Source organism: Mustela nigripes, chromosome 10 (genome assembly GCF_022355385.1).
Source record: "Mustela nigripes isolate SB6536 chromosome 10, MUSNIG.SB6536, whole genome shotgun sequence".
In the NCBI taxonomy this organism is placed as follows: domain Eukaryota; kingdom Metazoa; phylum Chordata; class Mammalia; order Carnivora; family Mustelidae; genus Mustela; species Mustela nigripes.
Window position 1 is genome coordinate 19,954,119 of NC_081566.1, and position 6,817 is coordinate 19,960,935.

Here is a 6,817-nt window from a genome sequence, read left to right on the forward strand (position 1 = left end):
CAGATATAATGGTCCTAATGTATTTGCACCCAAAAATAGAGCTCTAAATACATAAAGCAAAAGTTGACCAAACTAAAAGTGAAATAGCAAATTCAAAAGTATGGTTGAAGATTTCAATTTTTTCCCTCAGTAATTGAAACAGCAAGTAAATAAAAAATTAAGTCTTGAGCAACTTTGTCAACCAAATTGGCCTAATCAGCATTTATAGAATACTCCACCCAATAACAGAATACACATTCTTTTCTAGTGTTCCTTGGACATTCACTAAAATTAAAGCTATTTTCTGGGGCATAAAGTAAATCTCAATAAATTAAAAAAAGAAATAAAAAATGTTCTCTGTTTATAATGGGAATTAAATAAAAAATCATAAAAAGAGAGTATGTGGATATTTGGAAATTAAGAAAACATTTCTAAATAACCCATGGGTCAGAGAAGAAATCACAAGAGAATTCAGAAAATATATAGAACTGAATAATAATGAAAATGCAATATATCAAAAGTTGGGGGACACAGCTAAGATACTTAGCTGTTGAGTATGCAAAGCACTCTTAAAGGGAAATTCATAGCTTTAAAAGCTTATGTTTAAAAAGAGGAAAGGACTAAAATCAATTATTTAAGCTTCCAAGCAAAAATCTAGAAAAAGAAGTGTAAATCAAAATAATGTTATAAGCTTTGTGCAGTGGCAGTATCGTAGCCAATGAGGTTTATCCGAGGCGCGATTATTGCTAATTGAAAATAATGTTATAAAACATACATAAAAATTAGGGAAAAATCAATGAGATCAAAAGCAGTTTCTTTAATCAATAAAAGCAATAAACCTCTAAACTGAATTATTAAGATAAAAAAAAGAAATCACAAATTATTAACATAAGTAACAGGAGGAGGCTTCACTGCATATCCTTCAGATACTAAAAGGATAACAAGAAAAAACTTAATAGAAGAAATTACAGGCAACCATCTTCATAAATTTCAGATAGTCAAAGATTTTTTTGTTAAAAAAAAAAAGCATAAACCCTAAATGAAAAAAGTGATCAATTGGATTTTATCAAAATAAAGAACTGCTCTTTCAAAGACACCTTCAAGAAAATAAAAAGACAAGCCACAGACAGGGAGAAAATATTTACAATATGTTTATCTGACATAGACTTATATCCAGAATATACAAAGAACTTTCCGGAATGTACAAAGAACTCTCTCAAATCAATCAGTACCTACACACGATGCAAGAATGCTCAATAAGCACATGAAATAAAAATGCTTAACATTAATAAGAAATAGGGAAATTACAATTAAAACCACAATTTTATACCTCTACAAACACATAAAATGATCCAAAATACTAACAAATATTGGGGCAAATGTGGAGCAACTGTAATTCTAATATATTGCTGGTGAGAAAGTAAAGTGATACAACCACTTTGGAAAACAGTTCAGCAGTTTCTTATAAAGTTCAATATACATTCACCATACACACAAACCAATAATTCTAGATATTTCCCTAAGAGAAATGAAAATATATTCCACGATATACACAACTGTATAAAATGTATACAGGTTTTCTTGGCAACTTTATTCATATAGCCAAAACTCAGAAACAACCCAAAAGATCCATCAACAACTGAATGGATAAACAAATTGTGATATATTTACACAATGGGCTCTTCAGTAATGAACAAAAATGAACTTTTGATATACAGCAGCATAGATGAATCTCAGGAACATTGTTCTGAAGGAAAGATGCAAAACACAAAAATATACATACTGTATGATTCCTTCTTAAAACTTGATATGTGTTTGAGTGCCTTTTAATCTACAGTTTACTACTCCTCCATCCTTCTCTTAAAAAAACTAGGCCATTTGAATGGCAATTTCCTACTGTGGGTTTTGCTGATCCTATTCACAGTTCAATTCAACATGACCCACATATTTCTTGCAAATTAGAAGCTAGATCCAGGGGCTTGGGCAGACTCAGACTTGATGTCTTTGGAATCAAAGGATGACATGTTTTTTCATCAATAGACACATAATGTCTAGTTATTATTCTTTTACAATGTTAGCAAAATGATGATGTTCTAATTTTATCATTTTACTGGCTAGTATAATTATATAAAGAGAAGCTTCATCTGCTATTTCCAAGCTGATGACTTGGCTTAGCATAACTGACTCCATTTTGGGTTTGTGGTTTTCTATGTTAACACAACCAAACCTAAAGAAATCCCATAATTAAGTTTCCATGTTCCATGCACTCACTGAAATATTTATTGCACACATACTAAATACACAACCATAAATGAAATTCGACAAAAACAGCAAGTCACAGAATCAGACCTGCAAAACTGATGATATTACAATTATCAGATACCAAATATATAATAATAAATAAATATGTATAAATTAAGATATATAAAGAAATAGAATTTTAGAAACATTCTGGGAAGAATCTACAGAAATGAAAATTATAGTAACAAAGTAAAATCTGGATGAATTGATTTAACATTATGTTAAACACAGTTAAAGGAACAATTAGCGATTTGGAAGTTAAAACTGAAGAAGTTACACAAAATGTGGGACAGAGAAAATGCAAAGGGAAATATGAAAAAGGATTAAGAAACATGGAAGGAAGAGTTAGCAGTACTAACATACATATAATCTGAGTTCTAAGAAGAAATAATATTGGGGAACACACAACGTTAAAAGACTCCATGACTGAGTATTTTCCAGGGGAGATTAAGAACCCAAACTTCAAACCAAGACGTTCCCCCAAAGTGCCAAATACCACAAGTAAAAAGAAATACACCCAAGTGACAAATTCAAAACAATGAAAACACAGAGAAGGTAAAGAAGCAGCCAAATAGGAAAGAAAAAAAAAAAAAAAAAAAAAAGAGGAATGACTGATAGCTGGCTTCTCAGAAACAACAGTGGAACCCAAAAGAATTGAAAATAGGTTTTCAAGGTGCTGTCAGAATATAACTTTCAACCTAGAATTCTATATAATTAATCCTCAGACAACAGGGGTTTGAACTTATTGTGTCCATTTATATACGGATTTTTTACAGTACAATAATGTAAATGTATTTTCTCTTCCTTATAGTTTTAATAAAATTTTCTTCTCTGGCTTTCTTTATTGTAAGAATACAGTGTAGAATACATATAACCTACAGAATATGTGTTAATCAACTGTTTGTGTTTTTGGTAAGGCTTCTTGTCAACAGTAGGCTATTTAGTAGTTAGGTTTGGGGGGAGTCAAAAGTTATACCCAGATTTTCAACTGTCAGCACCCCTAACTTCTGTGATTTTCAAGAGTCAACTGTATTTAGTGATAAAACCTTTCAAAAATAAAGGCAAAATAAAAACATATTCAGACAGAAGCCCAGAAAGGTTTACTATCAAAAGAAATTTCCTGTGAAGGTATATTGTGTCAGAAGGAAAATCTGTGATACATGAAAATGGAAAGCATAAATATTGACCGTGTGCAATGGCAAAATTGGTGCTAATGTGTGAGGCTGCATATCAAGAGAGAATAATACATAACTTAAGGAGGGTAATGATTGGCTTGAAACATTCTGATTCTTACATGATTCCAAAGAAGGGTAAAACTAGTAATATTAAACTCTGTTAATTATGCATGTTAAAATTTCTAGGCTAATCATTAAAGGAATAGAAATAACTATAAAAGTTAGCATTTATCATTATAATTGTTGCTATTGTTATAACTATTATGTTCTAGGGATCTTATGGGAAGAAAGAGAGGGAGAAAGAGAAAAGGATTCTATAATCCATTTTTTAAAAAGATTTTATTCACTTGACAGATAGAGATCACAAGTCAGCAGAGAGGCAGGCAGAGAGAGGGGGAAGCAGGCTCTCCGCTGAGCAGAGAGCCCGACTCGGGGCTCAATCCCAGGACCCTGAGATCATAACCTGAGCCGTAGGCAGAGACTTTATCCCACTGAGCCACCCGGCGCCCCCAGTTGTTTTTCTTAATCAAAATAGATTTCTTGCTTGATTTCTCTATTTTTTTTTCTCAGATAATGGGTATTATAAATCCCCAGATGGAGATTGTAGAGAGTCTGCAGACTTTCCTTTTTTTACTTGACAGCAGAACCTTTAGCTCATTGAATATTTATTAATATCTTGAGAGACTTGAAGGCTAGAGAACACCTTCCAAGTTGAAGCTGAATCTACCAGCATTTGATTTGCCTGTTGGAGGGATCAATAGAACCACGGGGGGCGTGAAGAGTGTAACAGACTCAGGTAAGGAGGTCAATCTTAGCAAGACCTCAGGTCTGGTAAAGCAAGACATTAAGGGAGAGTTGAAAATACTATTGTCCAATGACACCAGGAAGGATGGGACATAGTGCACGTTATTAAATGGAAAGAAAAAACTTAAAGCACTACCTAGCAAATGGGTTGGAAATCTCCTGCTCCAAGGCTGTTGGAACACCTGGGAACACTGCCAAGCAATTCTGGGGAAGAGACTTGGCACTGATTGTGGCCTTGTGTTCTCTTTGAAAGAAAAAAGATTATTTTATAAGTCATAATATGCTACCTAGAAGCCAAATTGCCAGTTAAAATTCTATTTACAAGCAGGTGTAAGGTTTCAATATAGCTTTCACCTAACATCATAGAATACTGCCTCTTTGTAATCAAATATGATGCCAACGATCTTGGCAGCTCCATTTTTTGATGTTTCAAATGTTCAGAGAAATGGCAGGTTAGGAATGTCTAATTATAATGGGGACTTCTGTATCTGCGCTAAATGCAGCTGTTTGGTTGAGACAGTGCAGAGGAAATAAGTCACCACATATAGAAAGGCATTTTTGCTCTTATCAACCCAATTAATGATTTCCTCTAAAAGTTAACATTTTAAATGTATCCAGGCAAAGCGAAAGGTGAAAAGTATTTGTTGGCTAGCTTTTTAAATTCTATGCTATTTTGTATCTTTCTTTTAAAGTCTGTAATACTTTAATTGCAATCAATGTAATATAATCCCGTTGATGTTTTAGGTAACTGTGCGAACACCAGGCTTGTTTTCTCTGAAGACTGAAAGAAATCTGGAGGCGTTAATCCTCACATCCCTCCTGGTGGAAGACGGAAGAAGAAAGCCAGATCTGAGCTAGTCTGGAAGGAAGACATACCTTTTGCCCTATTCTCCGCTACTGGAATGCCCTCCACACTCTTTTCTCTTGCTCTCCAAATCCTAGTAAGTCCAGGGCCTGCCTTGGCCAGTGAAGCCTCCCTCCATACCTCTAGCCCATCTTAATCTTTTTTTTTTTTTTTTTTTTTTTCTGAAGGAAAAGCCAGTATCTTGAGTTCTCTCCAAGGTAGCACTCAAATTCTACTGCTGCCTGGTCTCCTGATTATTATAGGATCTTCTCTAAACAAAGACATTCTTGCCGGCACACCCAGTTCTTGTATTTCTGATTCTTGATCACTTCAGTGCTAGGTTTACAGTTGGTGGCCCATAAATACTGGTTAATAAAGTGACTAATGAAAGACCAGAGAGGTCCACGACTTAGGAAACAATTATCCAGGCTGATCCCTGACAGCAGGGAGGTTTGGGCTTATCTGTAGTTTAGAGATGACTTGTATGTTATCATTCTCGTTATCCATTGTCAAAGAGTTTAAGGAAACTCGCTGCTCCGGGGAGCACTGCCTTGTTTCTCATCTGTGCTTATGATCAGATTGGACCAAAGTACGAAGGACCTTTCCCAGGGATCCACAGCCCTCACCAAGGTGAGGAATTGCCCTGCTGTTTGGGGGATGGGGGGTTGGGGGAGCAGGGCGAGAAGAGTGTCTGAAGACACGCCTACTTTTCAGTTCGCCTTTGTCCTTCAACCACCAGACTTTGCTGCCTTCTTTGTTCTTCCAACCCTGAGAGCCCTCTTCTACGTTTCTTTCCTAAAGGACTGCGTCCAAGAGGAGGATTTTGAAACGTGCCTTTAGCCCTTGTAAGCTCCTCCCCGAAGGCTTTGCAAAGTCAATAGGAGGCGTGTTGATTGTAGGTGTTTGCTCTCCACACACAGAGTTTGCAGAGAATTAGAGGTCAGCCGCTGCTGCTTCTCGTCGTGGCTCCCCTAGGTCTTGTGCAACTATTGCAAAGCCCGCGTGCGACTGGGCAGAGCAGGGGGAACACGGCCCTGAACCCTGTGGCTTTGGGGGAGCCCCCCCGAGGAAGGACCTAAGCAGGCTCTGCGAATGCGATGCGTTCCTTGAAGGCGGAGGGCCCACCGTGGCCCCAACAGCTGTCTGATTTATTCCAGCGCTAGTGTTTCCGTGGGAATGGCAAATTATTTCTTCTCAGCTCCTTAGCTGGCTTCCTTTTACGTAATTTCCGTGTCTTAAAATTATTTGCCCTTTGGGGGAGCCCTAGGGCCCTCCTAGACCATACAGCTGTGCAGACCGTACAGGTGTGTACTTTTAAAAAAACACCATTTATTAAAATCTGAGCTTACAAAATTGACAAATTATGAGGATGGCTTTTTTTTTTTTTTTAACCACAAAGGGATTTTGTGATCAAATTCAAGGTCCCTTTTATTAATCCATGAATCTCTGTGGTGTATGTAACATCACATTTGCGGATTTGTCTTGACTTCAGAAGTAATACATGTTCCCAGCCACGGTACATCATGGCAATTGAAACCATGTTCTTTGACTTAAACAAGATCTAGATTTGAGACCAGGCTCTGCAGCTTACTTGCTATGCATTTGAATAAGTTTCTTATCCCTTCGAAAATACAAACTAAAATTGTTGGAGGTATTAAATGAGAGAATATAGCTCAAGCACCTAGCACACAGGAAGCGCTCACTGTGTTAGTCT

The 6,817-nt window shown here is 36.4% G+C and overlaps 1 pseudogene; it reads left to right on the forward strand.

The window, feature by feature from the left end:
• Positions 1-668: 668 nt before the first annotated feature.
• Positions 669-782, forward strand: LOC132026362 (U4 spliceosomal RNA; annotated as a pseudogene).
• The last annotated feature ends 6,035 nt before the right edge of the window (positions 783-6,817 follow it).